Source organism: Akebia trifoliata, chromosome 14 (assembly GCF_017979445.1).
Source record: "Akebia trifoliata isolate Shusen 1 chromosome 14, ASM1797944v1, whole genome shotgun sequence".
NCBI classification, from domain to species: domain Eukaryota; kingdom Viridiplantae; phylum Streptophyta; class Magnoliopsida; order Ranunculales; family Lardizabalaceae; genus Akebia; species Akebia trifoliata.
The window spans coordinates 31,595,554-31,608,323 of record NC_141388.1 but is presented as its reverse complement, the minus strand read 5'-3'; the positions used below and the strand labels follow the sequence as shown (position 1 = coordinate 31,608,323).

Genomic DNA, 12,770 nt, shown 5'->3' with positions numbered 1-12,770 from the left:
TATTTTAAATCAGTTTTTCATAAAGAATTCATTGAAAAGTCATTTATGAATTTTTGGCCTAACATAGGGATGGGTCCCATGAGAGGCATTGTAGTAATTTTGTAAAATTGGCAAAACAATTTATTTGGTTCCAAGTTTTCATTTTATGTATTAAAAAAGATCTTCCTAAGTGTAATGTAAGTTTTAAGGATGTTTTGGTGTCAAGGAGAATAATTTGATCATTTTTCGATGATTTTTATCGTAACGCTTCTTTTAGTCCCAAAATGATGATTTATATGTTTCAGATCACTTTTTTTCTAGTGTAGTGCAGATTCTAAGGTTTGTTTATATTGAATATCTCATATGAGCTTTAGAAACATGTTCAATAATAAAGAAAAACCTTTAAAATATCATCCATTATAGGGAATCGCCGCAATCTGATTGATGAGTTGATTAATCAAGAAAATGCACAAAAAAAAAAATGAGGTGTCTACACCAACCTCTAGAATATAATCTTTCCTGAAGAATATGCTTCACACCATGCAACACAAATGCAATGACATATGCATACCTAGATCAATACGGGGAAAAACAACATGAAAAAAAAAAAAAAAACATGGCAGACATCAATATGACACTAATAACCAGAGAAATGATATAAATGTTTATAATGGAAGCTAACTGGCTAAGTTGGTAAAATCTATGGATCATAGTACCACGTATATGGGTCCAAAATAATTATCAAGGCTGACTATGGAATGGATCCTCCTCTAGACTTTGGACACCTGCGTGTTAGAGGTCATCCAGGTCTTAATTCGTCGCTTCCTATTTTGCTTCTAGAAACAAGCCGATGCCACTAGTGTATGGAACAACAATATTAATAGTTTACAATAGTGCAAAACTCAATAATAATAAAAATTAACACACAGATGGAAAGTGCCACATAAATAGAAAAAGATAACATTTTATTTGGGAAAAAAAAAGGAATTAACAGAATATTAAAAAATGATGTAAGCTTAAAAAGATTATTAGAAAATCTAGAAAAATGTACCAACAAATAAAACAACACCAAACTTATACAACACTAAATACTTGGTATTGTCCACATTATTTAGTGATTACAGGTCGCAAAGCATCTATGTATAGATAGGTTTAGAATAATGGTGCAACCTAAGATTGTCGTGTCTAGAGATCAAACAGGAAATAGGTCCAAATCTATTTGCAAAAAAATTAAGAGTTTCTTAGAGCCATGTTTCATAATCAACTTGAAAAATCATCTGGATAAAAGAAATAATAGAAATAGAATGATAATTATTATTTTCACCTCCAACAATGCAATCTGAATCACTATAAAAAAAAACGATACAAAGTCCTTACACCTTACCTCTCCTAAAAATGAGGCTAAGGGAATAACTGAGAAAAAAAGGCTCCAGAGCATTTATTGTGTGCATGCATGAGCAAGTCAAACATTTCCAAGAATCATATTAGTGAAGATGTTGCCCAGAGGAAATTCACAAGAACAATACATGATTCATGATACATTAAGGTATATAACTATAGATAATTTCCAGATGCTCATCTCACGTAAAAGAGAAATGGTGTCTAAAATTTCCTTGACATCACAAATGCCTTCATAATGCCTAATGGCATAAGCATCAAGTGTTAATAACTATTGAAGGCTAACATTGAACCTAATGGGTCATAGTATAGACTAGGGGTGGCAATGGGTCAGGTTGGGTCATGTTGAGGTAAGGGTATTATGAAAATTTACCCAACCCATTTGTAAATAGGTATACCTGACCTAACCCATATATAACTTATTTAATAAAATTATAATCTTTATTTGAAAAAATAAGTTCCATTTCCACCACCAAATTAAAATATCATTACTAAAAATAAAGTCACACAACCGTGAACTAAATTCAATGGTGAACAATAACTTTTTTATAAAAAAAATTTTCAAAGTTTGTATAATTTTATAATTTACAACCATGTGGCATCAGATCATGCTTTTGGATGCCAAAAGGTGATGTGGTCAGAAAACTTTCCTTACTAACTTAGTAAGGAAAGTGTTTTTCAATATTATTATTATTGTCTAAGTAAAGTGTATTTCATTATCACATTAGACATAATAGCCTTACTTGGGAAGATCTTAAATCTTATTGAGGGACGTCATTTTGCCAATATTAGAAATCAAACACTACATACCTCTAGATTTTAATGGAAAAAATGAAGTAAAATAATATTAATATAAATAAACAACTTATTAAGAAAAGTATTTTTTTTTTTTTTTTACCATACTAAAACTTAACCATTTATTAATTTAAAAATATCTTAAAACACCCTTTATATTTTATAGAATTTGATAATAAAAAAAAATGTATTACGAAAAAGTTCTAAGAAATTCAAGAAAAAAAATTAGTAATTTAAAATTTTCTTAAATAATTGTTGATAAATTTAAAATTACATGTTAATAACAGAATAACTAAACATGTCTAAAATGGTCAGGCAGGTTGAAGACCAGAACCCAAACCCAACCCATTTAATAATTGTGTTAGATGGGTTGGCACTATTATGACCCAAACCCACTAATTTCATGTTGTCTTCAAGTCGTGTTCGAACATCGTGCTGAGATTGCCACTCGTATAGGTGTATGGATTAGTTTTGATTGCATTTCTCTTGTTTATGTTCTGAATATTTTTGTTTTTGATTAATATGGTCCCTTGTCATGGCAATAACAAAACCTTGTAGTCCCATCAAATTTATAATGTCTTGATGAATGTTAACACATTTTAAGATTTTGTGAGACATGTTGATGCTTACGCGGTCAGCTTTCACATGGTGGTGCACATACATTGTTCGATAGCTTTGTAGGAGATATTATTCACTAAAAGATGGAAAGATATGAACTTCAATTGGAATAGGAGCCATGGAATGCTTAATAGAAGAAGCATGTGTAGCATAGTATGGCTATCATAAGAAGTAAGGATTGGTTCTGTTTGGAAAAAGAGGATTTGTTATGTTTGGTTTTAGAAAGTTATTGTGGAAATAGGTCTTAGTTTGTTCTGTTTTGTTCTGTTTAGAAAGTCGGTTCTGTATAGATAAGCTGTTTTCTACCATGTTAGCACCTGACTTTTTTTTAGTAGTTAAAATGTGAACACAAGGAAGTTAAAATGTAAAAGATGAAACAAGTTGATCCTTTATTCAGGGGCAAGTGTTCATTATAATGGACAATGCTTCTCCAAGAAGGCACAAAGACAAGGTAACACACTTACTACTAACAATCAATAAATTCCAGCTCGAATTTTATACATGTAAGGAAGATCACTAGGTGTCACAATGCCTGCCAATTGAGATACTTCTTAAATCACACACCAATCACCAATGTTATGGTAGCATGCATTCAAAGTCGGTTAAGAAACATTATAGCATGAGTATTTGTAGATACTTCTTCAATCTGTCAAAAAACATAACCAGTGGGTATTAATAGATATCTTCAATCCATCAAATTGTGTTCAAGGAATGTTGATTATATTTAGATACTAAATATTTAAATTTAAAAAATATATATATTTTTTAATTAAAATATACAAGGTCTGGTTGACTCGGAGGAGTTTTATTGACCCGGCCAAGATTTTCAAAATATCGTCCAAATCTTCTCTTTTTTATCATGAAATTTTGCACATACAAGATGCATTTTGTATCTGCCGAATCATCTCGGTCTCGGACCATATTTAAAACCATGCTCCACATATTGCAGAATAATAGAAATGCCCTTCTACGTGTACAAATATTGATATACCCCATCAAATAGTTTATGTCAACAATACCCAAGGATCCCTTCCTTTCATAGGTATTGTAAACATACAACTACATGAAAACGTGCATATGGTTATAGGCAGGGGCAAACTAAATAGAGACTTGTGGGGGGGGGGGGGGGGGGGGGGAGAGGTTCTCAAAATCCAACATTTTTTACCAGGACTCTTATTTAAAACAAAAGAAAATAAGGACACTTTTCAATAGGATCTTCCAATAAATTTATTTAATTAAAACAAAGAAATTAATACGACATTTCAATAGGACTCTTATCTTGTTCCACACAAAAAATTGCAAGACCTAAGAGGGAATGTCTTCATCTTGAAAACAAAGGATATCTCAGATATCTCCCAATTTGATAGAGAGATGTCTAAATCACCCAAAAATTTGTTTGGGAAAAGAGGGGGAGGGGGAGAATGAGGCAATAAGGTCAAAGGGACCATAGTTGTTAGCAGTTTAAAAACAAATTAAGGTGGGGAATATCTCAAATATTCAACAAATGTGGAAGGGTGTCTAATCATCCAAAAATTTCAGGGTGCGAACAAAAATTGAATGAGGGAAGGGAGGGGGGCAACAATACGGTTAAAGGGAGTTAACAATTGATAGCACATGTAGGAGGCATTTCAAATTATCACAAAATGTAGGGTATCTAACATCAACCAAAAAGTTGAGGGGGGGCAACTATATAGGAAGACATTAGCATTTTTATCTTTTTTTCAAAAATAAAAGATTGCACAAGGTGACATAAGCCCTTTGGTTGGCCAAAGGAACTTCTTTTAGACTCAAAATATCACCCAAATCTTTCACTAACCAAGCTCATCTTGTTTATCACTTTATCATTCCTCCTTCATTAGGATATCCTCACTAAAATCTTCTTATCCTAGTAAAGTTTCAATACTCTTTTTATCTCATCAATATCATTGTTGCAGTATATAAAAAATAAGAAAATGTCTCAATCCCATTCTCGAAGCCAAAGTTCATTGGCACAAGATGAAACCAACCTCTAGTAAGGGCCCATGAAAAAGCCATCATCATTGAGTCAATTGCTTAGTCTGTTGTACTCCATTTGATTATTTACCACCTTTAGAACACGTGGTCTTGGTACGTGGTTGGGTACGCGTGTAGTCGTAAATAAACGACTGTCAAAGACCATCGTTTTTGCAAACTGTTTTGGTCTGTTATAATTTTACAACAACTGCTCTTGCAATGATAAGAGCAGACATTTTTTTCAATAACGACTGTCTTAGGCCATTGTTTTTTGTGCGTTTCAATCTAATTTAACCAATAATGACTCAATTAGGCTCATTTGAGTTGAGCATATTGTTTTATTCTCTCCTACACATGTAATTAAGCATATCATCTTTCTTCTCTCAAGAAAATCAACAAGAATAAGTCTTCATCTCAACTACCTATCACTAATCAAGTGATCATGACATCAAAGACATTGAAATTATGTAATACATTCCATTCTCAGAGGAATATGCAATTGCAGGAAGATATTTGAGTATTAGAATGATCTTTTTATATCAAGGTGTGTCACTGAATCAACTTTACAAGTTGTTAGGAAAATTATACAGTTATGTAACCCAATGTGTGTATCCTTCGTCTTTTAAATAGAACGCTAAGTGGAGATCATATGATCTTTGTATTTCACTTTAGTTATAATATTTGGGGAAAATGACCTTTAAAGCCAAATTTGTAGAAAGATGGACCAACAAGTCTCCAGTTTTTAAATATGGACCATTCAAGCCCTGTTTTTCAAACTTCGTCCTTGAAAGGACTTTTTCAACTTCCGTTACACTTATTATCCAAAATAATATCATAAACACCCTTAATAAATTATGTTATTAATCTATCCATATTTATTTTTATTTTTTGTCTCTCTTGGGGCTCGAACATGTCACGACACTTAAAAGTGTTCCCTCTTCTATTAGAGCTTACTTTAGTTGCTCTGGTATTTCAAAACTTCCTCTGATATTATTTCTATCAGATTGAAGATGATCATCATCAGATTCTAAACCAAAATCAAAACTTCTTCCTCTTCTGTTTTGCATTTCATTTATTTCTTTTGGTCACTTAGGCCCAAAACCTCGGTCTACATCACCATTAGAACCAAAATCAATCTCATGTTTATTCAGATTTTAAGCCTTGCTAAGGGTCGTTTTGCTCAAATGGATTACCACATTAGCAATCCAACACCACATCCCTCTAATTATCATTAATAAAAATTCAGATAAAAATAAAATTAAAATCATTTTTTTCTCTTGGCTTGATCCAAAGTTTTAAGGTTTTAATAATGGATGGCTACTAAACTTCCATCTAAGTACAAAATTTAAAATTAAAATTGTGAAAAAATAACTTTTCTTGAAAATAAAAAATTCCAATTTCATAGAATTTTGTCCTTGCAACCCTAAAGCATCATGTCATATTTTTTGATATCTCAAGGTGAGTCCAAGGACTCTTAGTAAGGGTGAAATCCTCACTAACTTTGTAAGGCTAGTTGAAAGAGTTAGAATTGTCATAATATGACTCGTCAGGTGGCATACTGAAAAGACTCCATTGCTTGACAAGTTTGGTTACCGTAGATCTGAACGTCTCGAGATACATATTGAACTTCTTCATAAAATGTGTATCTCGAGGCATATAGATCTACGGTTCCCAAACTTGTTCATTTCATAGAGTCATTTGAGTATGCCAACTAGCGAGTCATATTATCAAAACTCTTTGAGCAATAAAGGGCTCTTTCGCCACACAATAGAAGAAAGTAGTTTGGAACAACTCTTTTGATTAATAGTATAGGTATTTTAATTAAAAGGGTATTTTTTATATTTATTTACAATAATTAGACGCAAGTCTTAGTTAAAAGGTCTTCAAAAAGAAATTGAAAAAAAGGGTCTTGAATGGTCCATATTTTATAAGTGGAAACCTCTTGATCCGAGTTTTCATAAATTCAGTTTTGAAAGTCATTTTCCCAATATTTATCTATGGTAAAAAATAAAAATAAAAAACTTACTAAATAGATTGAAAATGCCTGATTTTGAGAAGAAACCTAAATAATTTATCAATATTTCACTTTTGGGCCGACCTATTTGACCCGTGGATCAGATGGATTTGGATAAGATGGTCAGTCAAACGGGTCATTAACCGATCCGGAATCGGATTGATTTTGAGTGATTGTCATTAGCCAGCAGTGGAGTCATTAATTTGTTGGTTTGTTGTTCCAAAGTCAAAACATGTGCTCTCCAAGTAACATAGAAGTTTCAGCTGTCCAAAGTGTTGAAAGAAAGAAATGCAGTAATTCCTTAGTCATTAAGCAAACACAACCATATATAAACTGAACCCTCTCCAACTCAAAATATATAATAACTATCCTCTTCCCCGCAAATCAAACATCTATATAATAAGCAATGGCTTTCAGCTGCTGCTTCTCCATTTTCAATTGCTTTGGTGCATCTGATATTAGTGAATCCAGTAAAGATGCCGATGACATCAGCGAAGAGCAAATTACTCACGAGAAATCTGAAATAAAAAAACCAGAAGAATCAAGAGGAGCCCCAATTCTTGTTCCTAACTTTCCAATTAACTCACGTCTCTCTCCCTTATAGACTTGAGTTTATTGAAGAGATGTGATTTGAGAGACAGAAAATGAGAGGGTATTGTTGTGTGTAAACTTGTCTTCTTTGCTAAGAAAAGAGAGGGAATTGTTGCTGTTTGGTCCTCTTCATTTTAAGAAGTATGTTTGTTCTCTAACTCTAACATGTTAGTGCCAGCTTTTGATTTTAAGTGGAAAGGTATTTTTTTTAATTAATTATATTTTTATTAACCCTCAACCCTCTCTGCCCCCCTCTTCTCTTCTTCTTCTTCTTCTCCAGAAATGTGCCCCCACGATGCCAATTTCAATGTTACTCCAGCATTTTCCTTTGAAAAGAGTAGGAGAAAGAGAGAGGAGAAGGTGACAAAGATGGCAATAGTGGTAGTGGTAAAGTTGACGAGAATAGGATGCTCAAATGACCTGGGGTGACAAAATCCAGGATTAAAAATGTTGGGCGTCCTTATCAATTCGTGGGGTGCCTATAACTTGGGCCATCTAATAACCCCTGTTATTTTATTTTATTTCATATAAATAAGTGGACTGGTCATGGTGAATTGTATGCATTTTACCTACTACTATTTCATATTCCACCCTATAATATGAAGAAGACTGATTCTCATTCGTGGCCGTGAAACCCCTCTATATTGCTAAATGGGATTGGCTTCTCCTACCCGATTTGCACCATCCACTAGAGAGGGGCAAGGTTGATCAATGTTGCCATAGCTAGTAATCTGAGCTCTATATTAACTCGAATCCAAGATTTACTAATGTACATAAAGCTATAGTGGCTCCAAAGTAAGTTCCTCTAGATACTATACACTACGATCTTGATGAAACATAATTATAAGTGTAATGATATTCTAACTCGATTGTGACAGATTAATTCAAAAACTCATTGACATGTCATGTGTAAAGACAATAGATTTTTTCCCTCAACATACACAATTGCACATCCTCATAAAACATGTGCAATTGTGTATCTCAAAAGAAAAAAAATTCTAGCCATGTTAATGAGTTTTAGAGTTATTTTGTTAGGTTGAATTAAAAAATCAGCAACCTAATTATAAAGGTCTAGGTTGAAAAGTTGTAGCACAGAAGTAGAAAATTCCACTCTCTATGGCCAAAGTAGACGCCCCTTACACATAAAAACTTGGGATGTTTTATTCCAATATCTGTTTAAAAATAAAAATAAAAATATTTCTTTTTCATTATAGTTCTATGATCTAATTACTTAGATATGTGCCTTCGTTTCATACTAAAAGCAAATATGACCAGGGGTGGAACCCAAGTCTTCTTCTTAAGGGGCAAACTCATAAGGTTGAAGATGACTGGCTTTGGGAGAAAATTCAAGGGTTATTGGGTAGACGTTGAAGACAAGGCATTTAATTTACCTAAGTCAAGAGAGGCAAAATTATCACTTTTAAATAACATGATTTCTCAAATATTAACCAAAACACCTACATGTTCCCTAGACCTTAGTCTTCTCTGAAGGAATAATGAAAAAGGATCTCAATACCCTCTCTTCAATATGAAACCAAAATCCCTTTCATTTCTCCTCTCAAAACATGTCATCTTCATCTATTTTAACTTTTAACACCTGAAGTTTAACATAGATTTTTTGAAATGTATAGAAGATGGTGAAATTTTTTTTAATAAAGAATTATAGGATTTTCTATAAAAGATTAAGGTAAGGGATAGAAATAACGGGTTGAAATGAAGTTAAGTAGATTAAAACTAATTGCAAAGATTGAAGAACTTGAAGATGATTGGTTTTAGGAAGAAAATTTAAGGTTTTTTAGTTACAAGTTAAAAATGAGAATATTTAGGTTATTTTTTTGTTATTCTAGAAAAGAGTTGAATAAAGTCAAAGGGGATATATTTCATCTATTTGAGATCACAGGTATCTCAAATATATATTCATCAAAATGTAGACAATAAGGTCAAAGGGAATATCATTATTTTGAAAATAGATTGGGTGTCTCAAATATTCACCAAAATAAGGGAAATCTCATATATTCTTTAAAGCATAAGGGTTTTACCTTATTGGTAATAATGTTTCCATACATTGAACCACATTATAGCTGCATCTAACGGGTATTTCTCTACACTCTTCTAAATACTCGTTCCACTTAGAGGCATGAAATAGTAACACCCGATACTTTTTGATATAATCAGTGAAGGAAATTAATATTTTCTATTTTCTATTAATCAATTGGATAATCAATATAATATTCGATCCCAAGTTTCTGGGTGATTGACATAATAATTATATAAAATTATTGTCTTAAATTAATGTTTTAAATTTAGAATAATTTACTAAAACGGTACAGTTTTCGAAATTAATTATCAAAATAGTAAACTGTAGGAATTAATTTTGAAAACGGTAATTTTACCATTTTCGGAATTAATATTTTTTATTAAAACGGTAAAAACAGTCAAATGTAAAAAAAAATTACCGAAAATACCCTTTTTTGTTTTACATATGTATTTACTATTTTAACCTTAGAAATAAATTAAAATCCACCTAAATCTTTCTCTTCTTTTTAATCTTCCCAACACTAAATAGAAATATGAGAGAAGAGAGGATTTTTTCATAATTTTAGTCAAAAAATAAAAAAGAGTATTTTCGGTAAAAAAAAATTTACATTTTACTGTTTTTATCGTTTTGGTAAAAACTATTAATTCCAAAAACGATAAAATTACCATTTTCGAAATTAATTGCTACAGTTTACCATTTTAGTAAATAGTCGAAATGTGGTGCATGTTTTGATAAATTTGCCTTAAATTTAATAGTTTTAAATTTTTAAATTTATAGCAACTTCTAAAGGGATTATGCAAGTTAAAAAGCATTTCACTTGTGAAGATAACTCCAATTTTATTTAATAATCTAATAATGTACATGAAGATGGGAAGAATGAGGAGTAAATTAATAGAATTAAATAAAACGGTTGTCTTCCTAATGTTTATGTCGAATTCACTCTTGTGATGGTAATTTTTTAGAATACCTTTAAGCTTAGTTGTCTTTCCTCTTTTATCTCTCCTTTCTAAGAAGAATAATGATTTTTTTATATCACACTCCCACTCCCACTGACGTACACTCACATATGTTCTCTGACATAGCGTGGTCTAGAATCATAGATTTTCCTCGGAATACACAATTACACATATTCATAGGGATGTACAGTTGTGTATCCCTAGGAGAAAAAATCTATGATTCTAGTGCATATCATATCAAGGAGCGTATGTCAGAGGAGGCATCAAAAAATAACGACTCTTCTAAAAATATCCTTTCAACTTTCTCTATTGTCTTTACTCATCTCTCTGTTTTTAATAATATCCTGCTAATTTTATCATCTTTCTTCTTTTATCCCCATAACCCCAAGGGGATTCTGGTGATGCTCACAATTTTTCTATAGTAATTTTATTGGTTCATATAGTAGACTTTTTCTTTCTCAATGCCTCCAAAACTCATTTCAACTGGTGAGATCAATTATTCAAATTGTCGATGTTGACTTTCTTATAATCATCAATCTTTACATTTGAATGTTAATCATCAAGATCAATACTTCAAATCGCCTACATCAACAATTTGAGTTTGCCGTTTTATCAGGTGAACATGTATGGTGTGGTAAAGGTACTGCTCCAGGGTGCATTTAGAAAAACGTGACACGCGCAGGGTCTAGTAAGTAACTGTACTAAAACATTTCATTGGGATTTCTATGGAAATTAATCCTTAAGAAATGAAATAAGTCTCTAATAAATTTCTATTTTTCAATCCATTCCGACCCTTGATTGATATCTCAACTGTCCAATGTTGTTGGACCCAAAAAGTCTTATAATAGAATAAAAGAGCTGCTATTGGCACCCTAACTTTTACTTATTCCCAATTATTTATACTATTTATCACACTCCAACTAAGAATTAAAACACATTCTTCAAACATTACAAAGGTTTGGTGCAAATTGTAATCACAAAATGAAAAAAACATTATAAAAGTCGATCAGACAATCTCGGTAGTTGTTTAAGATTATGATTAGGCTCATAAAAACTCATGAATCCAAAAAAAACATAAATCTAACATAGGGAGGGAGAGAGAGAGGGAGAGAGATAACTTGTATTGTCACCCCAATTTTTACTTATTCTCAATCATTCACTAATTTTTTTTATAGATATTATTATCAACTTATCAACGATCTCACTGGTAATTTATTAGCGTACTCGTTGATTATAAAATTGATAAATTCATTAGAAAAACATGTTTTAGGAATTAAAAGTAATGGTATCAATCTCATAATTTTGTCATATTCACGATTGCAGAAAATGGAGATTCACCGTTTTCTTTATTTTTTAAAGTACGAATCCAGTTAGGTGTCCCATTCCTAACCAACGACATAGGTAACACCCCATCTTATGCCAAACAGTTTTTTCTTTTTGGATCCATTGACCGTATGGATTAGTGGTCTATCCCATGGTTAATCTACACACAAATGATTAAATTGATTGGTGATGTGCATCCAATGATAACAGTATTGTCTTAAGATTGATTTCTAACCGTTGGATTTAAATTATTTTTCAAGAGAATAAATCTGATAGATACAACTTATAGAACACTATGATTTTCGGTACCGAAGTTCAACAAGGATTAACCACATATCCATACGGTCAGTCAATCCTTAAAAAGTATTCCACGTGGCATTAAATGTGGTTTCACCTGACTTTGATTCCCAATTAAATTTTTAAGAAAAATGCTGAAATGACAAAAAGTATTTATTGCTATTCTCACAAATTTGACGTGGAATGTGCATATAATCATAGATGTATTTTCTCACGATACGAGTAAAAATCATCTATGATTACGTATGCATATCCACGTCAGCCTTGTGAGAATCACAGTAAATCCAGTTTCACCCCAGCACGACTCTATTTTTAATTGAGTTGTAATAAATAAAAGTTGGGATTCCAATATCAGCTCTCTAAAATGAAGAAGTTTGTCCGATGTAACTTGGTCAAAAATCAAAACACTTACTCTGCAAGCTAGAAATTTCTCCCACAGAAGAAAACGCGTTGAAATCGTGACACCTATTCCTTGCTCTACAAGCTAACACCCACCAACATAAAAAGAATTTTAAAAAAGTGCCAACTCAACTGTTGTAAGTCGTTACCATTACCCACAACTTTTTCTTTGATGGTGTGTTATAAAGAGCTTCTCTTTACTTACCCTTCCCTCAAAGGCTCAAACCAAAATCTAGAACAGAAGACAAGATAAGTAATGGGGTTCTTCTTCTTCAGCTGTTTTTGCTCTTCTTCTGCTCGTGTCTCCAACAATGATTCCAAGTCAATCAACAATTACAAAATTCCTTCAAAGAAACCAAAAAAATCAGGA

General features: G+C 32.1%; 1 long non-coding RNA gene across 1 annotated transcript; it reads left to right on the top strand.

The window, feature by feature from the left end:
* The first annotated feature begins 7,170 nt into the window (after nt 1–7,170).
* LOC147386772 (uncharacterized) lies at nt 7,171–8,008 on the top strand. Its single transcript, XR_015172148.1, has 2 exons — nt 7,171–7,528; nt 7,668–8,008. It is a non-coding gene; the product is annotated as an uncharacterized LOC147386772 (long non-coding RNA).
* Nucleotides 8,009–12,770: the final 4,762 nt, after the last annotated feature.